General features: G+C 38.2%; 1 long non-coding RNA gene across 1 annotated transcript in view; it reads right to left on the reverse strand.

The window, feature by feature from the left end:
- Nucleotides 1-7314: 7314 nt before the first annotated feature.
- LOC123626786 overlaps nt 7315-15766 on the reverse strand; it is a 249100-nt gene continuing 240648 nt past the window's right edge. Inside the window, exon 4 of the long non-coding RNA XR_006731009.1 lies at nt 7315-8008. This is a non-coding gene — a long non-coding RNA (uncharacterized LOC123626786). The remainder of the gene's footprint in view (nt 8009-15766) is intronic.

The following is a 15766-nucleotide window of genomic DNA, read 5'->3' on the forward strand; positions in this document are numbered from 1 at the left end:
AGGTTGCTGTGAGCTAGGCTGACGCCACGGCACTGACTCTAGCCCGGGCCTGCCTCGGCCTACCAGAGTGCTAGGATTACACACATGAGCCACCACGCCTGGCCAAAACATGAATGTTCTTTATGGCACCTAGAATGGTGAACCTTTTCCAGATGATTTTCAATTTACCTTGCCCAAATCCATCAGTGAAGTCATGGTCTATGGCAATTATAGCCTTACTAAATGTATTTCATAAAAAAAAAAAAAAAAAAAAAAGAAAAGACCTGATGTTGGAATTACTCCTTGATCCACAGACTGCAGAATGGATGTTGTGTTAGCAGGCATGAAAACAACATTCATCTCCTTGTACATCTCTATCAGAGCTTTTGGGTGACCAGGTGCATTGTCAATGACCAGTAATATTTTGAAAGGAATATTTTTTTTCTGAGCAGGAGTTCTCAAAAGTGGGCTTAAAACATTTAGTAAAACCATGCTGTAAACAGATGCATGGTCATTGAGGCTTTGTTGTTCCATTGAGAGAGCACAGGCAGAATAGATTTATTAATAGCATAATTCTTAAGGGCCCTAGAGTTTTTAGAATAGTCAATGAGCATGGACTTCAATTTGAAGTCACCAGCTGCATTAGCCCCTAACAAGAGAGTCAGTGTGTCCTTGGAAGCTTTGAAGCCAGACATTGACTTCCCCTTTCTAGCTATGAAAGTCCTAGATGAAATCTTCTCCCAATAGAAGGCTGTTTCATCTCCATTGGAAATCTATCTGTTATTTAGTGTAGCCACCTTCGTCAATGATCTTAGCTAGATCTTCCGGATAACTTGCTGCAGCTTCTCCATCAGCACTTGCTGCTTCACCTTGCACTTTTATGTTATGGAGACGGCTTCTTTCCTTAAGCCTCATAAACCAACCTCTACTAGCTTCCAACATTTCTTCTGCAGCTTCCTCACCTCTCTCAGCCTTCATAGAATTGAAGAGAGTTAGAGCCTTGCTTTGGCTTAAGGAAATACTGTGGCTGGTTTGATCTTCTATCCAGACCACTCAAACTTTCTCCAGATCAGCAATAAGACTCATTTGCTTTCTTATCACTAGTGTGTTCACTGGCTTTAATTTCCTTCAAGAACTCTTTTTTTTGCATTCACAACTTGGCTGACTGGTACAGGAAGCCTAGCTTTTGGCCTATCTCAGCTTTAATCGTGCCTTCCTCCCTAAACTTAATCATTTCTAGCTTTTGATGTAAAATGAGAGGTGTATGAGTTTGTCTTTCACTTCAGGCCATTGTAGGTTTATTAATTGGCCTACTTTTGATACTGTTGTGTCTCAGGGAATAAGGAGACCCAAGAAGAGGGAGAGAGACAGGGAAATGGCTGGTCAGTGAGGCAATCAGAACACACATGACATTTACCAATCAAGTTTACAGTCTTATATAGGCATGATTTATTGTCCCCAAAACAATCACAATAATAACATCAAAAATCACCTTAAATGTAGGACCTGAAACTATAAAATATCTAAAAGAAAACATCAGAAAAACTTCTGAAATTGGCACAGGCAAAGAATTTATGACTAAGACTCCAAAAGCAAATATAGCAGCAACAAAAATAAATAAATGGGACTTAATTAAACTAAAAAGTTTCTGCACAGCAAAGCAAATAATCAACAGAGTCAACAAACAACCTACAGAATAGGAGAAAATATTTGCAAACTATATATCTGACAAAGGACTAATACCCAGAATCTACAAAGAACTCAAAGAAATCAGTTGGAAAAAAACAAATCACCCCATTAAAAAGTGGGGAAAAGACATGAACAAATTTTTTTCAAAAGAAGATAGACAAATGGCCAAGAAACATATACAAAAAATGCTCAACATCTCTAATCATCAGGGAAATTCAAATTAAAACCACAATGAGATGCAACCTTACCCTGTCAGAATGGCCACTGTTAAAACAATAGAAGCTGGTGGGGACGCGGTGAAAAGGGAATGCTTATATACTTTTGGTGGGAATGTAAATTAGTACAACCTCTATGGAAAATAGTACAGAGATTCCTTAAAGAATTAAAAGTAGACTTACCATTTGATCCAGCAATCCCACTACTGGATATCTACCCAAAGGAAAAGAAGTCATGATATTAAAATGACACTTACATTTCTATGTTTATTGCAGCACAATTCATAATTGCAAAGATATAGAGTAAGCCTAAGTACCCAGCAACTGATGAGCAGATAAAGAAAATATGGCATATATATACCATGGGCTACTACTCAGCCATAAAAAGGAATGAAGTAACATCATTTGCAGAAACTTGGATGGAACTGGAGACCATTATCCTAAGTGAGGTATCTCAGGAATTGAAAAATAAATGCCACATGGTCTCACTTATAAGTGGGAGCTAAACAATGGGTATACATGGTCATATGAAGCATCCATATGCACACTGAGAGGAAGGTGAGTCATCAGAAATTATCTATCGGGTACAATGTACACTATTCAGATGATGGGTACACTAAAAGCTCTAACTTCACTACTATACAATTCATCCATGTAACAAAAACACTTGTATCCCCCGAATCTACAAAAATACAAAAAGATCACCAAAACAGATACAGCAACAATGAAAAAGTTTGAAATACTGTGAAAATTACCAAAATGTAACACAAAGACCAAAGTGAGCACATGATGTCAGAAAAAATGGTGCTAAAAGACTTGCTAGACACAGGTTGCCACCAACCTTCAATTTGTAAAACTGCAATATCTGCAAAGCCGAATAAATCAATGTGCTATAACGCAAGGTATGACTATAGTTATCACCAACTAACCCAAAATTCAATCAGTAGCCTCTTTGTTAAAGGGCACTGTGGATCTTTAAATTAAAATGGAATTCATTGGCCAGGTGCGGTGGCTCACGCCTGTAATCCCAGCACTTTGGGAGGCCAAGGTGGGAGGATTGCTTAAGGCCAGGAGTTCAAGACCAGCTTGGGGAACATAGCAAGACCCCTGTGTCTGCAAAATATAGAAAAAAATTAGCTGGGTGTGGTGGTGTGCATCTGCAGTTCCAGCTACTCGGGAGGCTGAGGCAGGAGGAGGCTGAGCCCAGGAGTTTGAGGTTGCAGTGAGTTAGGATGATGCCACTGCACTGCAGCCCGGGCGACAGATTAGACCCTGTCTCAAAAAAAAAAAAAAAAAAAAAGAATTTGTCTAATTCCTGGAGAAGGAGTGAGGGGGGAGAAGAAGCCGTGAAGAGAGAGGAAGTAAGAGAGAAAGAGAGAGAGAGAGAAACACTCACACTCAAGGTAGACTGTCAGCACATCTCCCTTTTTTTAGAAACAGACCTGTTTTCAGGGCAAACATCTTCCTCTGAACACCAGGGGCTAGCAGTCTGGTCAGCACCAGTTCGCACACTATCCTTGTCCTGGGGGATTCTACAGGAATTCAATCAGGCAGGAAACTGTAGAGGTGCATGAACACTGGGTACAAACAGCTGCCACCTTCATTTAGGACGGGACTTTAACATGAAGGAACAAGGTCTAGGAGCATTTTGCAGCCTACTTTGGAGAGCAGTTAAGAATAATGCCTCCTCAGGACAGTGGCAGGCCAGGTGAAAACCTGAAGGAATAAGACAGGTAACTTATGGCAGGTTTACTTTATCATGCCAGCACCTCTTAACCTTCCCTCCAACCTGCAGGAGCAGATGTAGCTTGCAGTTTGGAATAAAAGACAAAAAGGCAAGTGTCTGGTTTTAACAGAAATCCTTCGGGAAATGTACATGTTAGTTCATCCACATTCAGCAAATGGAGCAAAACATCATTTCTTTATTAATCTTTACATTAAAAAAAAACAAGGAGAAAATATCTGGGCTTAGAATGATACAGATGATTTACAAAAAAGAAGAGGAACATTATTTTCCATAATGAGGTCCAGTTTTCTTATCCAGTTTTCAAAGCTAAATTAAGTAATCCTCTAATATGAAACAAATTTTGGCCATTAAAGAGAATAAAATCAATTTATCTAGAAGCTTGTCGCCAGATTGGACAAAAAAAAAAAAAGGCCAGAAGATATTTCTCTCCTCTATTCATACTGGCAAGAAAGACTAAACCAAAATACCCAACAACCAAAGATCATTTTTGATGGAGGACGGTCTTACTTGGGAAATCTATGCTATAAACCTGTGCACCATGTCTAGTTCTGTGTAAGGTTCATAACTTCCTTTTCCTGTTTTGTCTCAGAGTTGAATTTATGTCCTCGTACTGTGGCTTCAGAGAACCCTGGTTCACAGTTCAGTGAGACATTGCTTACTAGGGAGTCCGATGCAGGTCCGTAGGGCATCTCATCCATCCTGCGCTTGCATGGCACTCACTACCAAGGGAGCCCATTAGGAAAGAAGGACACACTGAAGTCTGAGCGCTGTCGGAATGGGAACACCAGCATGCTGGTTGCAGCCGCCATGGCTGAGATTCCATTTGTCTTCAGAGCACTGGGAGCCAGTACGTGCACTCTGTCCCAAACTCCACTTCTCTCTCCAATCCATGGTGTCTTTAAAGCAAGGGGCAGAGGCACTTTCTGCCTGGAGATGCTGCAGCAACCACACTGTCACCCAAGACCCCAATTAAGTGGTATGTGACATATTTATAAGGCAACGCAGCCAGAGACCAACCTGCCCATTTTGCTGAGTTTTAAATGATTTTCACAAGAAGACATTTGTCTTTATCTACCCACTGATAGGAAAGTAACACTGCTAATCCAACAAGCAAAGGTGCTATGGATTTGATCATGCATTTATACCATAAATCTTTAAAGAAGAAAAAGATGGCTGAAGAATGCTTTATATTGCCTTGTGTGCCAGATGTGATCAGACACACACAAACGCAGGGATGTTACTCTTTTGAGCTGTTTGAATTTCATAAAAACCCACTAAACTGGAATCCAGACTTAGACCTGTGAAATATGTACCATTAAAAAATTTGTGACTATTAACTGGATTAATTCTTCTTTCTTTTTGCCTTAAAGGGAATAAAACTACTCTTTCTACCTTGTCCTAAATTCATGATGACCAGGCAACCAAAAAGAATACTTAGTTGTTCCACAGCCCAAACAATAACGAATAAGAGACAAATAGAACAGATTCTTTTTTTTTAAATTTCCACACGTTTTCAACATTGTTTCAACAAAGGGAGCTATTAAGAAATTGAATTTTGTTTTGCTATATTTTATATGAGTTTTGTGAGGGGGTTTCTTTTTCTTTTCTTGCAACCATAACATGGTAAACAGGGAGCTTCAAAATTGTGATTTTATTAAAGAATGGAAGACAACCTTTCATCAACAGGGCTTTTCAAAATATTCCATCAGCAGAAGTGTTAGGCAGGTCGGAGAGACTAACTTTTCCAAGGTATTAAATTAAAAGATGTTGAATTACGTTAAATGCCCCACATTGAATTGACATTTCCCCTTTTTTAATGCAAGCTAAGATTGATGAAAAATACCACTTATCTACATTAAGGGTCAAAATCTCTCGCAAAAGGAGCTTCTGGTTCAACACGTCAGAGCGGAGTCAGTCTTCCATAATCCAGGGACCAAGACGCGGATCACATTCTGATGATCCAATTAATGGCGGGATACTTTACAATCATCCGGCCAGCAAGGCCCCTAACAGATTGTGGGGCTGTAACATCAATTTCTTAAGTGCATTTAAAGGATTACAAATGTTAGTCCTGGCTTGAGATTGAAACACCTATTGAGGTGCTCTGAACCACATTACTGTAATTGGGTACCTGAATTAATGCCATTTCTTCTGATGGGTGAGTTGAATACATTGGAATTAAGAGTTCTTTTTGCTGTATTTCACTTTCCCATTCTTTCTTCCTTTTTTTTTTTTTTTTGTTTCCTTGGAACATAAATCTGAATTGAAATAACTCTTTTTTAATCCAGATAGCTTTAATTACAGCCCTGAGGAATCCAAGTATTGTCCTCATTTTACCTCTTGCACTGTTTGGGTACCTTCTCCTTTGAGCTTGTTATTTTAATATGCAGTGCCTAGATGATGAAAAAAATACGATTTTTTTCTTAATAAAACTAAGAGAATGAGGGGAGGAGGAATAATTCTCTGCTTCTCCTCCCTTCCAGCCAGAGGAACCTCTTTAAGAACACCAGGATAGCACTTGAAATTCATTACAGGGCTGGGAAATTAAGAACCACATCCTCCCTGAATCTTTCATTCTTTCTGAGGTCAGTTTGAGTAAAAGTTCTTATTGGGGAAGAACTGAATAGATGGGCATTGTCTGGATATTTTAGATTTCAAAATAAGTATTTTTGCCTTCTTTCCCACCTTTATCAACATTATGTCCCTAAACTAAGGGGGAATCTCATAGCAGCACTACCCTGCTTCGAACCTCCCCGAAGCTTGCTTATTGTAAAGTGAATAAAATCTACACTCTTCACTTTAGTCTAAAAGGCCCTACACACTCAGCTGTGATGTCATATTCTACTGCTCTCTAACCTACACACTGGGCTCTGGCCTTATAGCTCTTCATTTCCATCATCCAAACGCACCAAGCTCCTCTTCGACGAAGGCCCTTTGCCTTGGGCACTCTTTTCTGAGATTTCACCCTAACTCCTTCCAGGTTTCTACTCAAATATGGATCTATAGAGAGTTCCTTAACTCTGTGATAAAATAATACTCACGTACCCCATCCTACTCAAGTCATGCGCTCTTTCTTATTCTGCCTTATGCTTCTCCATAGCATTCATGCATGCAAATTAGTAATATATGCACCACACCCAAACACACACGTGCTCACTCAAAATGATTCTGTACAAGCAGGGAGTTTGTTTGGTTCACTAATGTAACATAAGTGACCAGAACTGTGCCTGGTGCAATTCAAATATATGTTTAGTTGGATTGAACTGAATTTTTGCATGGCTAATTCTGCCTCATTATTCTGGTCTCATATCAAATGTTTTCTTCCCAGAGGAACTCTAGATGACCCTTATCTAAAGTAGCACTTTACCTACCCTCTCCCCAAAGTCATTAGCTTATTACTTGTTTTAGTGTCTTCCTATCCCTTATCCACATCTGAAGTAGTATACGTGTACACACGTATGTTTACATGTGTGCATATGTTTCCTGTCTATTTCCCCACCCTTGTACTTAAAGTCCAGGAGGGCAGAAAAATGTTTTTCTGTCTTGTTTGCTTTGGTATCTTTAGCTCTAAGAGGAGCACTTGGCATGTAGAAGGTGTACCGTAAATATTTGTTAAATGTGAATGAATCTAATTCAAGCAGAGGAAGTCAAACATGCAAGAGCCTTTATCAAAATAGGGTTACAGATGACACAAATGTTCTTCATCTAATTTTGCCAGTGGCACAATAAAGAATCTAAATAATATAAGGATAACATTTAGCCAGTGTAATTTATACCTCCTGTAGAAAGCCAAAGCTCGTCCTGGTAGTTACCATTGGTGTTTGTAGGGAGACACAAAAGAGCTGGAAAGAAAAGTCAGACTAGAGCAAAGCTGACTCTGGACAAAATTAGGAATTAGGTGATTCCTGTCAAGCTGCTTCCCCACCTCTCCTGTTCTGTGCCCTTTCCTGGCTTGTGAGTTGTTTCGTTCCCCTTGTTCTACCCTGAAGCGTCCAGTGGTTTCCATGAAGGTACCTGACTCAGTTTTTCCCTCCCCCAAAAACACTCCTACTCTGGAAATTTCTGACTCATCGTTGTCCTTCCAAAATGCCCAAATTCAGGCATCACCTTCTCCCAAGTCTCTGCTCTTAGACTTAAGCTAATCTGATAAACCTCTGGATTTGAAAAGCAACAGCTGGCACTACTAGTGAACATGACTCCACTCTCCCGGAAAAGTGATACTCCCTCCACGCAGGATGCCTCTGCTCCACTCCTCTTGGAGAGGAAGGGAAGGAAGCTGGTTTCCACTGCACCGAGAAGGAAACAGTCTACCGAAGGTTCCCGGTGCCTCTTGTCTTTCTCTTCTTTTTCACAATCCACCATGTAACCTTTTTTATTCCTGAAAGCAAATGTAATTTTTTTAAAAACCACAGTAGAAAATTTAGATAATGTAAAAAGAAGAAAATGTAAATAACCCATAATCCTACAATCCCTAAATAACTACTTGGAGTTTGTTTCTTTTTAGTCTCTTCAGACATCTTCAAATAGTTAATACCATGCTCTATACTTAGTTTTCACATCTACTTTCCCCCACTTGCGGTATTGTAAAAATACTTCCACGATTTAAAATATTCTTGATAAACATTTTGGGCAGGACAATATTTCATTGCACGGCTTTACTGCCATTTAGTTAACAATGCCCTGTAATAAACTATTAGGTTATTTCAAAATTTCTACTTATGAACAAGGAAATAATAAAACATATGTCTTTGCCTAAAGGGGTTGGCAAACTTTTTCTGTAGAGGTCCAGAAAGTCCATATTTTAGGCTTTATGAGCCATATGATCTCTGTCCTAACTACTCTCAGTAACTACTCTGCCACCGCCATAGATGATGAGTAGACAAATGGCTGCGACTGGGTTCCAATAAAACTTTATTCCCCCAAACAGGCACTGGACAAGATTTGGACTGGGGGCAGTAGTTTGCCAACAAGATCCCCAGCCTAGATCTCTGATTACTTTCTCAGGATGCCTGACAGTGTAATCACTGAGTCCAGGGATGGAAATATTGGTAACACATTTTTTAATACCTATCAGTGACCTTAAATGTGTTTACTTGCCTCATTTTTCACAATAGCAAAATCATGAATTTAGTTAACTTAGAGGAGTCCTCACCCAATCAACATTCCTCAAAAGGGAAACTAAGGCCCAGATAAAGCTGAACTTGGGTCTTCAGCTTCATTTGACATACCCATTATGCAGTTCTCCTCAAAGATAGACTTTTTCTAACTGATTCAGAGGCAGAAAGCAAATTTCCAAGGCTTCTGCAAAGTGCAGCCACCAAAACAAGCCAGACAGAGTTTCCTGAATTCTCAGAGTTTTGATAACTCCGTATTCCTCCCAGGGAAGTAATTCAATGGCAGTCAGCAGCAGAATGACTGCCACGTTTTCATTTTAAAATGAATAAGACAAGAGGGCTGCTAATCACGTAGTACGATTACTGCTTAGGCCACAAAGGCAAGTTAACAATCCCCGTTACAGTATGTCAAGGCCTGCTAAATAATTTCTGCCACCAGGGCTCTGTATTATCAAAGTTGGAAAATGTGTGAACATATAAATGTCTTCCATCTAAAGTTTTCAAGTAATGTTTAGTATTTACACTATAAATATGCTCTAACATGGCCTTATGTTCCAATTTTCGTTTTCCCTAATAAACTGTCTAGGGGTGGAGAGCCCATTTGCTATTTACCCCAATTCTCAGCAGAAAAGGACTCTCAGTACATTCTCGAGGGAGTTCAAAGGCACCATGATTTAACTGGAGTAGAAAGGGAAAGGATAAATTTTAATTCCTAAAATGACTTTCTTCAGGGGACTATGAGCATTTTTTGCATTCTGTCATGTTTTCTTTTTAACTGTACAAATACGTCCTTTCTCTGCAACCAATCAGAAATGATGGGAGCTGGAATGAATCTCATGAGTCATTTTCGTCCAGGTTTCTGTGTTGGCAGAGTGGTTTTCATTATTCTTAACCATATTGTCTCTCTCTAAATTGGGCGTGTCCGGGTCTGTGATTCTACTATGCTACAGGCTGTATTAAACCCTGGATAAAGCTACTCTTCATTCATGGCCTCTTCACAAAGCATCATGCATGACGACTGAGCTGAAGGGTCCGTGTTCGTACACAGACATTGGACATCTTGTTGGCAAGAAACACAGTGGCAGTGGCTATGTGTGTCCTCTAAAGCTCTACAGTACAATGTTCAGGGAGCAGAGGGGGGACACTCCATTCTTGCCTCCTTTTTTCGTATAACAGCTACTATTTTTTTTTAATATCCTAAATAAACTCTGTCCCAAAGTGTTGGAAGAGGATAGCATTTTTTAACCTCAGCATTATTAATGTTCGGGGGCAGATAATTCTTTGCTGGGGGAGGCTGTCCTGGGCATCGTAGGACATTCAGCAGCGTCCCTGGTTTCTACACACGAGGTGCCAGTAGCAGCCACCCAGTAGAGACAAGCCAAAACAACTCCCGACATTGCCAGATGTCCCCTAGGAGGAAAATCATCCCAGTAGAGAAGGACGTAGAGTGGCGATACACACTGCATTCGCTCATCTCCTCTGCCAAATATGGTTCTGGAGTAGGAAAGGCAGCAAGCAACACAGCCCTGACAAAAGACACCAAAATATCTGAGCCTTCATGGGTCCATGAACTTTTCTCTACCTGTAGGTTAGAGTGTCTGGCTTGCTGTGCTTGGTAGTCCTTACAAAGCTAGATAGGAATTTCTTGGCTTCTTCTTCTTTTTTTTTTTTTTTTTTGACTCATTAGGTCGCCCTGCTCAAAATGATTTACACACAGATAATTAAATGTAAGCCCTAAGGACTAGTTAACTGTTTAGCAGTGTATACATTTCATATAACCATTTCCATACATCTAGTTTTAAATTCATTAACAAAAATTAATAGCTACACGGTGCTCTCCATTGCACAGCATGTTGCTATGGTGTGCTCGCTAAATTACCCCTTTCTATCACTCCGCCAGCGATCTCGGAGACACTTAAACTTTGCTGGGCTGGAAATGTTGCCTACCAATTTGCAGCAAAGCTCATGTTTACTATATTTAGTGTGAATAATTGACTGAACTTCAGAAAATATTTGTCTCTGTTTGGTGTGCCTCTGGAATGTTCCATCAGCTTTAGAGAACCGTCCATGTACTTTTTTCACTCTTGAAAAAATTTCTGGGAAACATTTAATAAGGCAATATTAGCTTTGAATATGCATTAGACATATGTAGTTTTCCTAATGTATCTTTCCTCTTAACGTCCCCTAACTGCACTTAAATATCTTGTATTTTTTTCTTCCTGGCGTATTTTATGAGGATAAAATGCCTTTCTGATATGAACTACCTATGTCCCACTAATTATCTTTTTATTTCTGAATACCAATATAAACGGAAAAAAAATTACACGGTAAATCTCTTTTCTGCAGACTTAGTGCCACATTTATACATTTTTTAGAATTGTTGTTAATTAAAAAAATATTTTCTATTAAAAAATAATCTCCAGTCATACTTCACCACTATTTACAATGTTCACTCCAGGTTTGAAAAAGTCAGTGAACTAAGTCATTGTTTACATTCAGAATCCGAGGCGGCCCAATCCCATAAAGGTAGTACAATGCACTGTATCTTTCGTTCTTAGTACTTATCTTAATCTTAATAACTAGCCAGACAACTGACTCCAAAGTCTGGGGCTTATCAACTGGAATTCGTCACATGAACCCAACAGAAGACAAGAAATGCATTATGTAACAATGCTACACAAATCATTATCTTTCGGTATTTAAAGGTATGCATTCAAAAGCCTATGTAAGACTTTCATTTATTTATTTATTCATCTTTTGCTGAACTCAAATTCCACTTGTTCCTTGTAAATTTGATAGCAAATGAACAGAAATGCTCTTGTTAGGTATTATCTGCAAACAGAGTTTACTCCCAAGAGATCAAAAGGATTCTTCCTGCTTCATTTCAGTATTGGCTATATCAGGAACAATCTGCTTTAAAGACTTGCTTTGATACCGATTATTTAGGAAACAGATTAATAAGAACATAAAAAGGCCCATGTTCCTCAAATATTGAGAAATGTCAACTACTTTAAGTTGAAATTTCAGTGTCTTCCCATTAGAAGGTTGTCTGGATTCCGGTGATGTAGCTTATGTTAACACAACAGCAATACTGAGCCATTTTCACTACAGTTTTCCCAGATCATGGCCTGGGTTAAAAATAGAACATGACTCTTTTAACTGTTCACATTGAAGGTATTTTCTTCAGCAGCAAGAAGTTTATGAAGTCTCTTGCTTCGGTGGATGATTTATTATAAAATTTCTAATTACACGTTCAAATTTTCATTCTAAATAAATGGATACTCTGAGAGGTATAATGTACTTTATTTTGTATCTTTCCATAAAATAAGATTTATTTCTTTTACCAGTTTTTCAGCCCATTTATTATGTCTATAATGAGCTAAATATTTTTACTGAGACTGCAGACAGAAATAGATACACAATTTAAAAATGTAGATGGGCAAATAATCAGCATCTTCCAAATGAGTATTTTCTTTAAAATCACTCTTTTTGAATTTTATTTTCTTTAAAATGAAATGAATTGTGAAAATGTTTGTTAAATGACAGTTGGGTTTTTGCCTTTTACTTATGTTATCAATCTGAATATACTTTCTAATAAATGCTACCTATTGCCTTTCTTCTTTTCCAGAAGAAAACATTAATTCATTTGTTATTTTAGGAATTCTTAACATTAAAAATATATTACTTTTGGTGTGAGTGGCATTAAGTTCATTAACATTTGCATCCTTAAAAGAGATGTAGTTGCTACCCAACTATCCATAGGTAGTTTCAAAACAAAGATCTCAAGTCGAAATTGTACCATGTTTAGAAACAGGCTAAAAATAAGATATTGTGAAACATTATGTATGTGTATCTTTGGTCTAATAATTGTATAATTCACTGGATTCCTATCTCCTTTATTCCAATAATCAAAGTTGCATTTCTTGATGACATTTCAACATATGCAAAATTAAAGCTAGTAGAGTTTAATATGAAAAGACTATATTATATATTAATATCATTTCCCCTAGGAATTAAACTCTTTCTGCAATCTGTAATAAATATCCTGCTGTTTTACAAAATGGGAACGAGAAAGATGAATGACATTGATCATACTTTTCACTGAATCTACTGATGAAGCGTTTAGCAAAAATGTAAGGGACAAAAGATCTGTGGAAATATCCCTTAGTTAAGAAGGAAATACGCTTAAATAACATCACTGTATTTTATCCAGACTGTAATCTGAAGTGCTAGTGTATGTTTTATCTTGTCTGGAACATACGGCCCTCTAGAAATTTGTGTCTAAACATAAAAAAGGTGTGGTTTACATGCATATGTTTCGATGTGCAGTTTACTTTAATAGGATATAGGTAAAACTCTCCCCACCCACACGTTACTTTTGTTTTTATTGAACACATTTTATACTTGATCAGATATTGTGATATCATCATCTTTTTCTGAACTCTTCTTAGAATTCCTGGCAAAACTAGCAAGAAAGGTTTAAAGATCAATGCCTAATTAGAAAGATAATTTTCTGTATAGAAGGAATAACTACACTTTTGAGAGTGCCCACTCATTGCTAAAAGCTCTGAGTCAGAGTGACCTTAAACCTAGATGCATTTGTTGCTTTTGTTCTGTTTTGGCATCAAAATCAGTTTTGAAATACAGCAATTTAGCAGAGAACTATTATGTTTGCTATGGACTACGTGTCTGTGTTCCCCAAAAATTCATACGTTGAAACCCTGATCCCCAATGTGATGGTTTTAGCAGGTGAGGTTTTTGGAAGGTAATTAGGTCATGAGAGTGGAGCCTTCATGGATGGGATTAGTGCCCTTATAAAAAAAGGCCATATGAGGATACAAGAAGTTGGCAGTCTGCAGCCTGGAAGAGGGCCCTCACCAGAACCTGACCACGCTGGCACCTGATCTCAGACTTCTAGCCTCCAGAACTGTAAGACATTAAATTTCTGTTGTTTACAAACCACACAGTCTACGGTGCTCTGTTATAAGAGCCTGAACTAAGACACTGCTATTGTTTGCCAATTTGCAGAAGTGTGTCTCTCTCACTGACCCTGCTCAGGTTGCTTTTATTTTTTTCTTGAACATTATAGAAAGAAACAAGACCCATCAAACAAGCACTAGGAAACTGGCATTTGGGGAAGAGTGAAAAAGTCACCTCAGTGGGGCCACGCTGATAACCACTTTACAAAATAATAAAATATAAAGAATCACTAAGTGGCTCAGTCAAAATGAGAGAACTCACAAAACCTGGAGAAATAGCCCTCAGAATGGACAGTAAGAAAGAAAAGTGGCCAAGAAAGAACTAGATGAGACTTATTGCTACTGTGAAGTTTACCAAATAGATGAAATAAAGACAAAAAGAGTTTCTTGAAAGTGTTGCTTATGCTTGGTTTACTTGGGACTTGAAAAATACTTGAAAAAAGTATTATTTAGTCTAATTCCTTCACCCTTGAAATTCATTATCACCATGATAAAGAGGCTAGTGGTAAACTTTGGCTTCTCATAGATACTACTGCTACAGGCCAGGTTCTTGGCACTCTCTTTTACAAGGATATTAATAAAGAACCACTATGAGTTAATCAAGATAGGAAGTACAACACTGGTAAGTAGGACACTGTACAGGAAATTCTTTGGAGTAGAAACCATGGTATAAGGATTAGCAATTGAAGATACAAATAAGATTAGAGAGTTCTGATATAACTGCAAAAAACAACTCACTCATCTGCTAAATGTTTTATTATTATTACATATATTTTGACAATTCAACATACTTTGTATTTTATTTTTACAATGAGATTGTAAATTCCTGGGAGGCAAGAACAAATTTTTTTTTGCTCACTTGTTTAATGTAAGATAAAATTGAGCATAGGAAACCAGGCCCGTGTATGTTAAATTTCATTGAATTTTGAATAAAATTTGGTTTATAGGATTCCAAAAAGCATAGAATTATTGAGCAAAACAATTAGCTGAATAATCTGATTTTTCAAATTGAGAAAGTGAAGCCCCAAATGTCTCACAATCTAATCCAGTAAGGACATTTAGCTCTGAAAATGGGACTTATCCACTTTTGTTTTCTTTTTTTTAATTTCAGTATATTACAGGGGTATAAATGTTTTGGTTACAAATTACTTTAGTACAGTTTGAGTCAAAGTTTTAAGTGTGTCCATCACCCAGATAGTGTGCATTGTACCCATTAGGTGTGAATTCATACATCCCCTCCCCTCCCCTCCCATCTGGTTGATTTCCATTGAATTTTACTACCATATATGCACACGAGTGTTGATAATTTAGCACCAATTTAGTACTCATATCTTCTTACTTCCCACCAGGGTTCTTTTCAGATTAAGATTGAATTGGTCTACTCTCTTGAAACACATTTGAGTCACTCTGACCATGGCCTCCCTTACTTTCCTAGCTCCCAGGAGGCCAGGTACGCACCAGGCACTACCTATCTGTTTGAAATATTTTCTGCAAATGAAGTTTTATAAAAGTGTTTCTAGCCTGCAGTATCTCAGCCTATTAGAATCTCTGCCCTTTGCAACCAGTTCCCAAACTTTGTGGTACTTCACATCTTAGTCCAGGACACAAACACATATCAAAAATGGGTAGGCCCCGACAGGTGTGCATTATGCTAAAGAACTGAATCGAGTTAAAGGTGAAAAGTAGCCAAACTTCTTTTGTGGAGCAGTGTGTACAGGCCAGCTGGCCGACTGGTAGGAAAGAAAAATGACCAGTCCTCCAAATCTATGCTAATTTTCAAAGTAGACTCTATGCTTTTATCAACCTACTCTTCATGTGCTGCCAGTGAGCCCCCAAATGTCCAATGTGGATCAGGTCACATCCAACTTCGGAAATGTTCAATGGTACATGTTCTTATGGAATAAAGTCCATACTCTTTTGTATAATATTTGAGATCCTTCCTATTTTGTCTTCAATTTAGTGTTCTATTTAGAGATCACACTCCATTTCTACATACACCTCCACTCTAGCTTTTCCATCTTTCTGTCTCTTCCTCACACCTCC

Source organism: Lemur catta, chromosome 23 (genome assembly GCF_020740605.2).
Source record: "Lemur catta isolate mLemCat1 chromosome 23, mLemCat1.pri, whole genome shotgun sequence".
In the NCBI taxonomy this organism is placed as follows: Eukaryota; Metazoa; Chordata; class Mammalia; order Primates; family Lemuridae; genus Lemur; species Lemur catta.